The sequence below is a fragment of the Centroberyx affinis genome, unplaced genomic scaffold, assembly GCF_046629955.1.
Source record: "Centroberyx affinis isolate AG114_WGS23_722 - 3 ecotype Tasmania unplaced genomic scaffold, CSIRO-AGI_Caff_v1 ptg004858l_1, whole genome shotgun sequence".
Taxonomy (NCBI): Eukaryota; Metazoa; Chordata; class Actinopteri; order Beryciformes; family Berycidae; genus Centroberyx; species Centroberyx affinis.
Genome location: NW_027282376.1, coordinates 152,501 through 167,079, shown reverse-complemented (window position 1 = coordinate 167,079; position 14,579 = coordinate 152,501).

The window sequence follows — 14,579 nt, the reverse complement described above, 5'->3', positions numbered from 1 at the left end:
TTTTTACATCTGGATTTATTTTATTCTAATTAAAATGTCATCTGGCATATAAATTAACCATTGTAAATACCTTCTTGATTTTTTAATTAATCCATTCTGGTTTTATTTATCTGATTTTATATAATTGCATTCTACAGATATCCAAAATATATATACATATCAAAGGATTGTGTTCATGTTTTGTCCACATATTGGTGTGCTTTGTGTCATATATTATTTGTGCCTGTTTGTCTGTGTGTGTCCGTATGTGTATATGTCTATGCATATATTTGTATGCATGTGTAGATGCAACACAAAGTCCTCGTCTGTGCCGGTAGACACAAAGACAACCCCTTCATCCCCCCATCCCCCTCTTCCTCCTCCCTGGAGGGAAGATAAGACACTTTACTGTCTGTCTATCTGCCTGATCCCAGCAGGAGGGGGGTGGGGGTGGGGGTGGGGGGGTTGTGGGGGTGGTCTAGCCGTGTTTACAGGCTGGGTGTGTGGCTGGGGGTTGGGGCTTTAAAGAAGGCGACAGTCACTTCTGGCATTCTTATGCTTATTTGGCCCCAGCATGCCCTGCAGTCATGTTTTTCCTGACCTCACTGAATCACTGGAAAACACACAGAAACACATACAGACAACTCAGTGATGCTTATGTGCACACATGTGCGCATGCACACGTGTAAAGTAAAAATACTGATAAGACTGATTTCTTAAAGCTACAATCTGCAATTTGTGCTCCAGTGCATCCGGGCAAGGAATTGCAGAATATACGCCTCTGAATGTTTTCCTGCATTTGGGCAGTGGCAGCTTATTTCCAGCACTTCATTCAGTTAATTTAATGTCAGCTTGAGAATGTGGGGGAAAAAAAAAATCTGAACAGGTATGTTATATTATTCTCCTTGGTCTCTACTACACCAAGGATCTAAGTATTAAAATGTGGATGTTGTTAGTGATTGCACGTAAAAGAAAAGATTTAGACATTACGTTAATCACTACATCTAAATGAGGAAAACTGTTGCAAGGTAATAATGGTTATCAGTGATTTCTCCGTGTGACAGGATGACAGCTCCTCCAGCCTTGGCAGCGCAGATCCAACCATGATCGTCCGACTTTGAATAGAACGCAGCGTAAGTTATAAGATAGGTAGCTAGCAGAGAGAAAACATTTGATAGTAACAGATGCTACACAGTGGAGGCTGTACACATTATTTCACCATCCAGGAGAACCCCAAAATGGATTGCTGGCAAGCTAGCATGCTGGCACTAGCATGGTAATGACACCAAATTTTCACTAATGTAGCAAGCACCCATCCTTACCTTTAAGTTGACCCGGAGGCGTGGCTACTGCACTTTGCCCCACCGCCCGCTACAACACAATGTTTACAGAACAAGCACAGATGATGAGGCCGCATTTTCATCAATCGCAGATTGTAGCTTTAAACTATAATATGGGCTTATGTCTGAACTTTTTACTGAACTTTGGTCCCAGGGCAAGACCACATTTGTGCAATTTGTATCTTGGCCATAAAATGTAAAAATGTATAAGAAGGTGGTGGCATTGACAGCATCGGGGCTATGGCACAGACAGTATAATGGACAGGTTTGGGCAGATTTGGTATGCTTATATACACACACACACACACATGCACAAGTATATTTCCACATACCAAAATTTAAATTCAATATCAATTTCTTAGAAACTTATCTTGCGTTCTAAGCACTAAAGTTTCACATAAGTACAGTTTCATGTAGTTGCACGTGACGATCAGACACCATGCATACCTCATAACATCAATCCATATCTACATGATGTGCACAACCCTAATGCATATAATATATAACACAGCTTAGCTTGAGCACGGGACCCATCAGGAGTCCCTCCCACCCAACACCCTGCACATCAGAGACCCAGACTACATCCACCCTTCATAAGTCAAGATCCTTACTTTGGTGCAACTTTTATTGTCTCAGAAGTGACATTCTTCAATGGCGATGTAATGTGGCGACATTGCTCTCTGATGTGGGGAAGTTGCAGCCAGTAGGTTAGTGTGTGTGTGTGTGTGTGTGTGTGTGTGTCTGCTCTACATGTGGCTGGCTGACTTTACGTAGCTGGCAGGTCCGGGTCATGGGGGAGAGAGGGTGGTGTTGACTGTAAACCCCAGACTGTACAAACACTACAAGAAGAATTAGAATCAAATGTATTGATCCTCTGTGTCTTAGCAGTTACTGGTGGACAGCACACACCGTCTTATCCCACTGTCAGTCCCTTTTAAATGGAGAACCATTTGAGGAATGCAGACAACAGAAAGAGCAGAAATCAACAATGCAGGCTTAAAGATTGTGTAAACTCACTGTTTTCAGCCAGCTAGTACACAATATTGAAAGATGCGAAAAAGTGGAGTGAGGAGTGAGAGCGAATAGGGGTGTGTGTCTGTGATAACGGATCACCCATCTCTACTTGGGGTCGGTAACAATTTTCTGATCACAAAGTCTTTGGTGCTGCCAAAGGTGAAATATCTGCCTTGACTTCACTGATGGAGGTGTGGCCAGAAGTGCAACACAGTTGAAAGTTTCATCCCACAGAGAACAGCGCAGCAATGATTTTCTGCCCCTAGAAGCAGATGCAGGACTTAGAAAAATGTTGAAATCAAGTACAGGATTAATGCTATTCAACTATATAGAAGCCATGTAGCCATGTTTACAGCTCAAAAACTGTTATGTATTGCTAATTTGCTCTTTAAAGACAAAACATGATCAGAATCACTTAATCACTTAACTTGGCGGATTGGTCCTCATTCCAGCAGGCGGGTTAATAGCATTAGCAAAGGCCCATAGACACAGACATTATGTTGAAGGTCTTGATATAAAGAGACAATGCAGTAAATTGCCTAAATTGCTTACAGTCTTTCATATGTTTTCCTCTGGATTCTGAAGTAGTGGTGTTGCAATCAGATTTTTTTTCAGATAATCACAGATAGGTAAACAGCCCTAACTAAGTCAATTGTGATTTATTAAAGCAATCTAAATTTACCAGAACCTGGCTTTTCCCCATAAGGCACCAACAGGAATTAATGTTTATTTTGATTGTTTAGAGAGAATAAAGAAAAGCTGATGGCCAGGGTGGAAAGGGTTAGGCATAATCGTTCTTTTACAGGTCCTGAGCTGATTTCCGGTGGTAGCTGATGACCTTCTCCACAAAATGGACAATATAAATTCTAAACTGTTGTGTACATATTATAAACCCTGCATTCTTAAACTATAGGTTGGGACCCAAATAATAAAAATGTTTTACTTGGCCTGCCCAACTTCATTAACCTGACTCAGTATAATGTCTGTAGTCTCTAGGCCAATTTTAAGCCTGTTTGATTCAGTTGTCAGTTTTGATGAACAAGTAAAAGGTTGTTTAGTGTTGCTTCCTCCAGTTAAAAATGCAGGTGTTTTCTTTTCATCTTTTGCTGACCTTGAGGAAGATCCATGCTTTTATTTTACTCACAACAGGAAGTCAGGGGATCTGTCTCAGCTGCAGTCAGCGTAAAATGCAGCAGCGAGGCTTTCAATCCTTCCAAAAAAATAGACAGGATCATATTACCTCTGCTGTATCAACACTACACTGATGCTTAGTTTTAAAATTCATTTTAACATTTTACTGATTATTTTCAAGGCACAGCTATGTTTGTTCTTTAGCCTCATCTCAGACCTTCTAACTCTTCAGACCTTCTGTTTTATTATTATTATTATTATTATTATTATTATTATTATTATTATTATTATTATTATTATTATCATTATTATTATTATTATAGCTGGGACATGATTTCCATGGTTAGATTCAGACATCTTAGTGGAATGCAAAATGCCACAAGGGACAGGTAAAATGACAATATATTCCATCCATTACAATAATTGGAAAAAAGCACAGGATGAGATGAGATACTGAAAACAATAAGTGATTACTTGTTGGATCATTGAGAAACAGGTTTGAGGGGGACTGGGATTATAGACGTAAGCAGCATTTTTATTTTATTTTATTTTATTTTTTAGCACATCAGTCACCAAATTGTGCACAGTATAATTGGGAATTTGTCTATGTGTTTATTGCGTATCTATTGCACATCTGTGGAGCAGGTAGGGGTTTTGTATCTTAAGTATTTAAGTATAATCATGTTCCGCTCTTTGAAATGAATAAATGATCAGTTTAACTTAATAGCCTATGGATTTGGGAGGCAAACTAATCTGATTATGTTATGAGTTCTAAGTAACATGTGAGATTATGATACTCGCTAAAAGTTTGAGCACACAAGCCACAATCTGCACATTGCACTTTGAACATAACCTTCACAATTCTGGTGCGGTGTTACACCACATATATGAAGTACGGTGACATGCTCCCCACCATGCCATATTATATTGTACATGCAAATGACAGATTCCCCAATCTCTGATCTCCCCTCTGATCTCTCTCAGGCAGACGAGACCGCACTCCATCATTCTCTCATATAAATGTATGTCATCTTATTGTATTTTCCCCCCCGAACACCCACTGACATATATCATATCAGCCCATATCATCACATACCCCCCTCCTCCAGTGATCTCTCTATCTGTATATATATATACACAGTATGTACGTATTATTACTATGATAAATCAAGAGGGAAGTCAGTGAACACACAGGACAAACCCAGTGAAATATGATTGATAGGCGCAATATCAGCATGGGACAGGCTTGATATGACTACAATATTCTTCGCCTTTCTTTTTCAATTACGTTGCACAAGAAGAACCATTTCCTCGCCTGACTCCTGATTATGAATTGCGCTGTGCTCTGTCCTATTGGGCCTTCCTCCCAGAGGCCACAAACCCTCCGCAGAGGAACAGCGTCGATGTCAGCCTCCCTGACGCGGAGCTGACTTTAATAAAGCAATAGGAGAATCAAAGGGAACAATGCGCGGAGACGAGAAGAAAAATATGAGCACAGGGCGCTGCAATACATCCAAGCCGGCATGCATATTAATTAAGTGTATGTGCTTGCATTCACACATTTGTGCATTGACACACACACATACACACACACACACACACACACAGAAATCTGTACAAACACTGATGCTGTAATGCATTGGTTGGTCACCGTGAAAGAACATAACGTCCTGCTGCAGTATCATACAGGAACAGTGCAAAACATGTGGACATGTGAGCAGCTGATCTGATGTCCATTCAGCCGTCTGTAACGCCGTTCCTTCCAGCAGGAGGGTTACGGAGGAGGTCGGGGGCTAAACCACTGTTACCACAGCTCTCCTCGCAGTTTGGTGTGTGAGGCGACAAATGCCTCCATGTGGATTACAGCATCTCTGGCATTTTACAACCAGGTTAGCACTACAGCGGCAACACAAACCTCAGCCACAGTCTGAGCCACTGTCCAAACATCTGAGTCTCCAAGTTGTGTTGAATGGGGCCTGTTTTTTTTTTTTTTATGGACAAAGAGTTTGTGATGGGAAGAAGGAAGAGGAAATGTTAAGAAGTGGGGGAAAGTGAATGTGGTAATTTGAGAATAATGTTTTGAGTTAAGAGTTGGTTTAAGACTTGACTGGAAATCTGTTGAGTTTGTTGGTTTGTGTGTTTATGTGTGTATCTCTCTCTCTCTCTCTCTCTGTGTGTGTGTGTGTGTGTGTGTGTGTGTAATGCTGACTTTGTATAATTCCTGTGTGGATTGGAGTAAATGAGGGCTGTGGAATGTGAGTCGGGGGTAATCATGGCAGACCTGCAGGAGTAACCAGAAACCCACGGCCAGACTTCAGAGGGCCGGGACTCCCTCCACCCCCGACAGACAGGAGACTGGGACCTGAAGACCTCTCTTTCCTTCTCCTCAAACCTGGCCTTATGTTGTCCAACCTCCCTCCTCACTCTAAACATCTCATCATGTTCATAATGCTCTTCCGTGTTTATTAGCACTGTGTTTAACATTTTGAAAGATGTTTCAGTCATTGAAAATGAAACGGAAATTAAAGATAGATTTTACACAATTATGGCTTCTTCTTTACTGGGAGTAACTTATAATATTTTGACAGAGTTTGTTTGTTTACTGTTTATGTAAAACAGTAAGGGAATGCAGGAAAGGAACGAAAACTGCAATCACGCTGGAACTGTACTTTAAAAAAAACAAAAACAAATGCTGACTGGAATATGACTGGAATAGAGTGTGTAAAGTTAAAGTGCCGACAGACTGACTTGAAATGTGGCGTGTGAGAGCAAAAGATGGGCTTGGGCTTTCGTCTGGTGACAGACATATTTAACTAAACTTTGGTCACAGGGCAAGACTGCATACATTTGTGCAGTTTGTGTACTGGCCCTAAAATGTATAAGAAGGCAGTGCTATTGACAGACAGACAGACACACACACACACACACACACACACACACACACACACACAAACACGTAAAGGAAATGGGTGATCTTTATCATAGATTCTGGATCAGACCGTGACCCCGCTGTCTTCCTCCTCGCAACATCCTGTCTGATCTTAGAGACAGAGAGAGAGAGAGAGAGAGAGAGAGAGAGAGAGAGAGGAAAAGAAAGGAAGAGAGAGATGGGGTGGGGGCAGAGACAGAGAGAGAGTAGGATGTTATATAGAATAGGAGAGAGAGAGAAACAAAAAGTGAGAAAATACCAGAAATGGCATTGCAGGGAAATATACAAAAAGTGGATTGTTCCCATTGCTAGAGAACATAACAGTGACAGTTTGCCTTGCTACCGCCAACTTTTGCACCTTGCTGTCCCACCCCTTGTCAGTGAGTTTCTGCTCATTACTGATTCACCCGAACAAAACCGGGGCCAACAGCTGCCATTTGCTGGCAAACATTAGTCAGTGTAGTTTCTTGGGCCGGCGGTGACACTCACACAGACCAGAGCAGAATAGACAATTAACAGCAGCATGAAATTTGAATTTTCTGTCTGATGCCACCATATGTTTGTTAGATGCAACAGAAACATCTGTTGTGTGTCTGTGTGTGTGCGTGTTTGCATGTTTTCTAGGTCTGCACCCGTTTTTTCAGAAAGATCTTTGTCCAACATGCCGTTGTGTATAAGATCGGTAGAGCAGTTTCACTTCTGTATGTCCAGTTTTACTTAAAAGGTGTGACAAATCAATATATCATTGTGAAATTAATGGTGAGACCTTCGTATAATCACCGTAAATAAACAGAGGTGGGGACTCGAGTCACATGATTTGGACTCAAGTCAGACTTGAGTCACAGTTTTAATTGCTTGAGACTTCACTTGATGCATGAAGAGAAGACTTGAGACTTGACTTGACTTGGGTTCTGGTGGCTTGGGACTTGACTTTGACTTGTACTTTGTTGACTCGAAAAGGTTTCTAAAGTCTTGACAAAAGATCTTGTGTTTGACTTGGTCACACCTCTTTGTAAACAAATGAGACCATGGTGGAGACGATGGTATAGCCTCTATCTCACGCCAGTGGTATAATTAATGCTAGTGTTTCTCAACATAAGACCACATTTCCCATAAACCCAGTTGCTTGCTGGCCAGTGTCCCACAGAATCCCAGTGGGACCCAGTGGCACCTAATGTAAGAGTGTAGAGGCTGCCAAACGTATTGGCGACAGTCTGTTTTGTGTGCAGTAATTATGCTAATGTTTCTATGCGTTAAATGTGTTGATGTTAAGATGCTACTTGCGGCACCTTTAATTTGCTATGGTGCCTGCTGATGCAGTCACTGTATGTTTGGTGGAGTAAAAAGCTAAAGTATAAGCCTGTGCACTGTAGAAGACTAAACACTGGACTGCAAAAAGCATCTTGTTGCACAACTTTAACTCAAATTTAAATCTAGAAAACAGAGAAAGGGTCTAATCTGTGACACTATAGGAGACAAGTCAAGCCCTAAAAAACAGTTCAATGAAAAAAGAGTCAATGTAACATTTTAGGTGCAAGATTTGTTGACTGCTGACATGAAGAAATAAAGAAGCAACAATATTGGATGGAAGAAAAACACTTCAGATACCTATTCTGTCCTAATTTGATAGTGATTGTTCTACAGTTAATGTAATGAAAGTAAATGTATCACCTTCCAATAAAGCACACAAATAATTTAATAAAAACCAAAAAATCACTCAAGCAACATCAGTAATGGAGTGTGATCTCCTGGACTAATAAATGTGGAGTGAGCGATTCAAAAAAGTCCTCATGAAGAATTGATCCAGGAGGGAAAATTTTGCGAGTGTCTGACACAAGCAAGCAGAGATTTAACACATATATGTATGCACATATAGGTGTGTGCATGGGTATGTGTACATGTGCACACACACACACACACACACACACACACTCTGCAGTTTAGACGCTTTCTGCTATCTTGTACAGTAGACCCTGGGGCCTTGTTATATGAAGAGCCAGATCAAAGCGTAGTGACGATCCAGGCAGGGAGAAAGAGAACGCTTGAAATATAGAGAAAGAGATACAGAGAGAGAGAGAGAGAGAAAGAGAGAGAATGAACATCCTCGGATGAGTGCAAAGACATCTCCAACTTCTGCTTTCACACTAATTAACTGATCGCTCCATGCCAGAAGAACAAAAGTAACAGAGAAACTTTCGTCTCTTCATCATTTTCAGTCTTGAGTGAGTGACGACTAAAGATCTAGTTTCTCCTTCGCTAACGATTCGGTCGTCGTCTACTCTACATGCCCTTAATCTTCTTTGGACTGTCACCCACATCCACTGTTCAGGTTGTTTATGAAGAGAGAGAGAGAGAGAGAGAGGGAGAGAGGGAGAGAGAGGATACAGAAATCCACACAAAACAAATAGTCCTAGACGGCAAAGCAAGATCTCCTCCGCTCCATCTAATTCTTCGGCCCCATGTCTTTCCTCTCCTTCTGTCTCTGCCTTTCTCTTTTTCTCTCCTCTCTCTTCCTCCCTTCGTCTTACTTTCCCTCTCTCTCTGGCTCCCACCACCCCATTTCTCCCACCTCTCCTCATTTCTCCTCTCTCTCTCTCTCTCTTTGTGAGTGGTCTTTTCCTGTTGCCCTTTCCAAGCACGTGCCAAGAACGGTGACGTACTTCCACGTCTCACCGGCCGGCTACGCTCTCCAAACAAACACGCAGGCTGATGGAGAGACTCTGAGAGAAAGAAGACAGAAAATTAAACATAGACTGAACATTCAGGTGAGATACCAGAGAAGATCCTGCGAGACAGAGACACTTTAATTTAATTGTAGGCCATACAGATAGTCGATGTAATGTGTAAAACACACATAAAAAGACACTAGATAGAAATATGTGGCACATATTATCTCATGCTGTCAGCAGAATCAATAGATAATTTCTCACTTATATTCAATCCTGGGATTGTAATCTCATTTTCATCCTTGAGAATCACACAAATAGGTATGTGTTAGCAGAGGAGCATGACAAATGTCACATATGCAGGAAATTGTGGTGATAACACCTTTGGCCTTTTTCATTTTCTCTTAAGACGTTCTTCAAGTGGAGGCCAAACTATGAACCAATGACTGCCTTGTGCTTGGTTTGAGATCAACTGCTTTCAAAAGCTCACATAAAAAGCCCACTCAAACTTTCACTGAACAGCTTATTTAATTTTTTGCCAGACTATGAACATCATATTGACAAACATCTTACTCTAGATCAATTTGGTCACACTCGACAGAGCTAATCGCACATTGTCTGGTAGTGAGCAAGCGGGTGCTCTTTCAGCTTAAACCATTTTTTCTCTCTGTTGCACATCATTCTTTCGTTTGTGCAGCGATGCCTGACATTGAATGCTATTGAATGAAACGTTTGGAGAGAGAATTTAGCCGGTGAAGCGGATGCTGGCTCTCATCCAATACCTGCCATCTTTCATTTAGGCAACAAGGTTTTTGAGAACAATCACAGATGGATGGAGAGCGCTGACAAGCTTTGTGCGTGACGTCTCCCTCTATAAGCAGCCTGAGAACATTTTCCACATTCCAACATTCTGCCATTCCTTTCTTTATCAAAAATGCTCATAGTTGATAGAGGAATGGCCATTTTTTGGATACCAAAATAAGATCAGGTAGGTAGGTCTACTGTATTACTGCATTTTACAGCAAATCCAGTATTGGAAGTGGATGGCAGGTGGCAGGATTGCCAGCATCCTCTCCAGGATCTGGATATCGTACATAGATATCATAAGATGGCTGCTTGTGTTATTTCTGCTGCTAGAGAAATCTTTGTATAGCCCATGGCAGACTGTCTCATCATAAACTTACTGCACAGCAACAATCTACTAGTCAATAAGCAACACAATATGGCAGGATAACAAATTATATGCTGTCAATTTCTTCAGACATTTTGCCTGTATGCTGTACTGTTATCAACAGCTGCTCTTATGGAGGAAATGTTTCATGGCTCCAGTTCCTGCAGAACAGATGACATGATATATGATTAGACGTTGGTTTACTTTGTTGTGCCGTCACACAGACGTTTTGTGCGATGCCTTCCTCAGCATGTGTGCATGGCATGATCCATTATTACAGCTGGATATTCAAAGTTTAAGTTTTTACATTTTAAAACTGCACAGTAGCCCTTTAGCCAAACAAATGCAACTTTCTTTCGGGCGTCTGTATTGTTCCCACCTGTTTCCCAGTTCTCAGATGTCTTGAACGCACCGTTAGACCACTGTGTTTTGGGAAGTTTCCCCACATCATCTGTGTGCCTGCATTGTAAAACCACTAGATTAAATTTATACAATGAGAGCCTACGTTTTTCAAATAAAATCTCTGTTGAAGCTCTTTGTTAAAACTGAACTGTAGAAGAAGGTAATGTATCAGTGAAGCAAACTTGACAGACACACAACGCACGCACGCACACACACACACACACACACACACACACATACACACACACACACGCGCACACACACACACACACTCAAAGTTTGTTCCCTGTGAGTTTTCCTCTGGAGCGGTAATGGATTTAGCAAACCCTGCAGATGAGATGGATGGGACAGCTTGACCATCGCCGAGCCCAAACACAGTCATTAAAGTGGCTTGCTGTGTACCTTGGACAAATTGTCCATCTGTGCACAGAAATTACAAATACCTTACACAAGTTTATATCATCTTCATAGTTACAGTGACATCTTCATTTGTTATTTGATAGAAAATTAGAAAATATTTTTTGTGATCAGCTGTTTTCGATTTCCAATTACTGTTCAATCCAACATGTACAACAACAATAAATATGCAACATGCCATCACCTCCCCCAACCCCGACCTGACACTGAGGCAAATGTGGATAATGAATAAACAAAAGATAAAGAACACTGAAATAATGAGAAATTGAAACAAAAAATAAGAAGAAAATCTACATTGATTTAAGTTAATCTTGTTTATTCATGTTTATATTTAAAACCTCTGAGTTTGACATGGTTTAAATGCTGTATGAACAGAAATGACAAAACTTAGAAAACTGCAAATGAAAGAGGGAAAGACCTATTCCTAAGCTCAAAGACAAGACTGTATACAGAAGGCAAGACAAGATCTTGAAAAATGGCTAAAACCTTCTCTGGGCATGAGGATATTCAAAGCCGTTCCAAGGCGTGTATGCAAAAAGTCTCTCAGAGTAATAATACTAATCTAGGTAAATAAATAGTCACGTCACATGAGTTTGTAAACTGGGGGTTTCAGTTCAGACATCTGTTTTTTGAGATTCTGTTCTCATACACAGCAGAGGTTCTTGGTCCTGGCCCTCAGGACCCACAGCCCCGTTGCTTTTCATTGTAGCCGTTTAATCAGGGACTGATTTACACCTGGGACACCAGATAAATGCAATTAACCACCTGGTAGGATAGAGAAGCAGCAGGGCTCCCGGCCCCGAGGACCAGGACTCAGACCCGCTGCTCCGTAGCGCCACTATCCACTTCAAAGACTGAAGAACTAGGGCTTCTCTGTGTGCAAAGAGACAGACAGCTGTATCGATTGCCAATGGATACCAAAGGAACGTCTTAACGCTAAAGGGAAAGAAAGCTTAAAAGATTAGTACTGAATGGGAAAATAATGAATTATGTAAATACTTAACAAGGAATTACATACTAAATGCAGAAAAATGTTTTGCCAGTGAGATCGATGGTTGTGCTTTGTAATAAACCCTTTGCTCTGAGGACTTCTCCGTCCATCAACCACGGTCCGAGGCCACCGGACACTTGTAGTGAAGCCACGACCTTTGGACTGATACCGATTCTGGGATGTGACGCCCTCTTAAACACAACAATCCAAATCAGCTTGGTATTTTCATGAACAACCCTAACTCAAAATGTGGTACATTTTACTCCTCCACATGTCAACGTTTCAAATGGAAACTAACCTTTTACAGCTTTGAAGGGAACAGTGAGTCAATTTGAGAATGATGTAACGAGGTAAAACCATGCTGAGGTGGTCGTTTAAACTCACCACAGAGACCCATCACACTAATCAATAGTGTGATATTGTCTCCTTTGCTTTCCTGGGTAAGTTCTTGTAACTATTCACAGAAGCTGGAGAGTGTCTTACAGCTAGATATAAGGAAAGGTCATTACATTATTATATATAGTATATATATATATATATTATCATTATATATTATATTATTATTATTACATTACTTTGAAGAATTCAGAGAGAGAAACCGCGCGTAAACATACACACACACACAATAATGTGGGCAGGTGTGAGAGAGCGGGAGAAGAAGAGGACGTAGACAGAGAGCAGAAAGCCCCGTGTAGATGAAAGCTATTTGTGGCAGAGACAGAAACAGTAGTGAGGTACCCTGGCTATAAACAAAGTCAAAGTGATGTCTCAAGCATCAGCACACAAGGCATGAAAACTTAAACAGCAGAGGCAGACATGGCGAGATTAGAGAGCAGCGTCGAAGAGAACGCTCTGCATCTACTAGACCACTCACGGCTGGATTCACTCCCACACACACACACACACACACACACACACACTCATACTCACAAAAAAAGTAAAAAAAAAAAATCCTGTTCATATAACGAAATCCCTTTTGTTAGCAGAGGAATTTATTCATGGGTCTGGGGTCTATGTGGGCCTTGTAAGGTTTTATCTAACGTTTGGCGAGACACCAGAGAGAGCTATACTTTGATTTCCATGATCGAGGTGGGGAGCTGGGGTACGGAGGATGAGGGGATGGAGAGAGAGGATGATTGAGGATGAGTTGAGGGATGTTTAGGGTGCCCCCAAGCTAAAAAAAAAAAAAAAAAAACAGAGAGAGAAAACTGGGGAAATCACAGTCTCTCATCCCCCACCTACGCACACTCACATGCACAAACACACAAACACAACACCCTTGGGGATTGTGATGTACAGCAGGAGAAGTTATTACAGCGATTAGAGCAGTGCACACACACACACACACATTCACATACATATATTCACATGCACACTGTTTGTGCAGTCCCATCAGATATGAATTCAAAAAGGAATGTAACAACCATTGTCAGAGCAGAAACATGCTTTGCTTAGCTGACCGTGGTAGAATAACACACTTTGTTTAGTTGCAAAGAACCTAATACTCAGAAAAGCAAAGGAGACAACATCACAATATTGATTAGTGTGATGGGTCTCTGTGGTGAGTTTAAACGACCACCTCAGCATGGTTTTACCTCGTTACATCATTCTGAGATTGACTCACTGTTCCCTTCAAAGCTGTAAAAGGTTAGTTTCCATTTGAAAAGTTGACATGCAGAGGAGTAAAATGTACCACATTTTGAGTTAGGGTTGTTTATCAAAATTGTAAAATGGCACAAAGCTTACTTTCCATCTTAAATCCTTCAATAATGGTAATATTCTCAAAATGTAGCCTATTAGAAAAAAAAACAAAGAAAAATCAGAATTTCAAATATGTTTATTTTAGTCCCATTTAATCAGCTTATCTAGATGAAATAGAAACATTTTAGATTTAAGTTTCTAGGTCTGATCTGAGTGAAAGCTGGAATATGCAGCGACTAAACCAAAATGGATACGAGGGAGGGGGATACAGCTCTGGTGTTGCTAAGCAACTGCATGCCTCAAAGTCCGTGGAATTTAAACAGTGGAAGGGATCCAATTTTCCTGGGGACTGATTTCAACGTTGCGCCTATCTTAGAGCTGCTCCGGACGTAAGAGGGGAAGCCAGCAAGAACAGTGGTGCATGCGCGCGTGCGTGTGTGTGTGTGCGTGTGTGTGTGTGAGACCGTGCATGTGTGTGTGAGTGTGCATTTGTATGTGCATGCATGTTGTATGTGAGGGAAAGAAAATCCCACCAATGTGAGGGGGAGGAGGCCAGAAGAAGAGAGCAAGGCAGTGTGTTTGAGTTTGTGTGTTTGTGTGTATGTGTGTGTGTGTGTGTGTATGTGTGTGTGTGTGTGTGTGTGTGTGTGCGTGGGTGTGTGTGTAGCATCGGAGCAGTACAGAGCCAAGTGGTCTTGTTGCCTTTATGAGACTCTGCATCTCCAATTAGCTTGGAAGTGACTCTGGAAAACAGACATCTCGTAGCAATTACACCTCCATTACAGTAAACACCTCGCATGGACAGATACATAGAAATCACTGTGTTTAGCTAACTCTC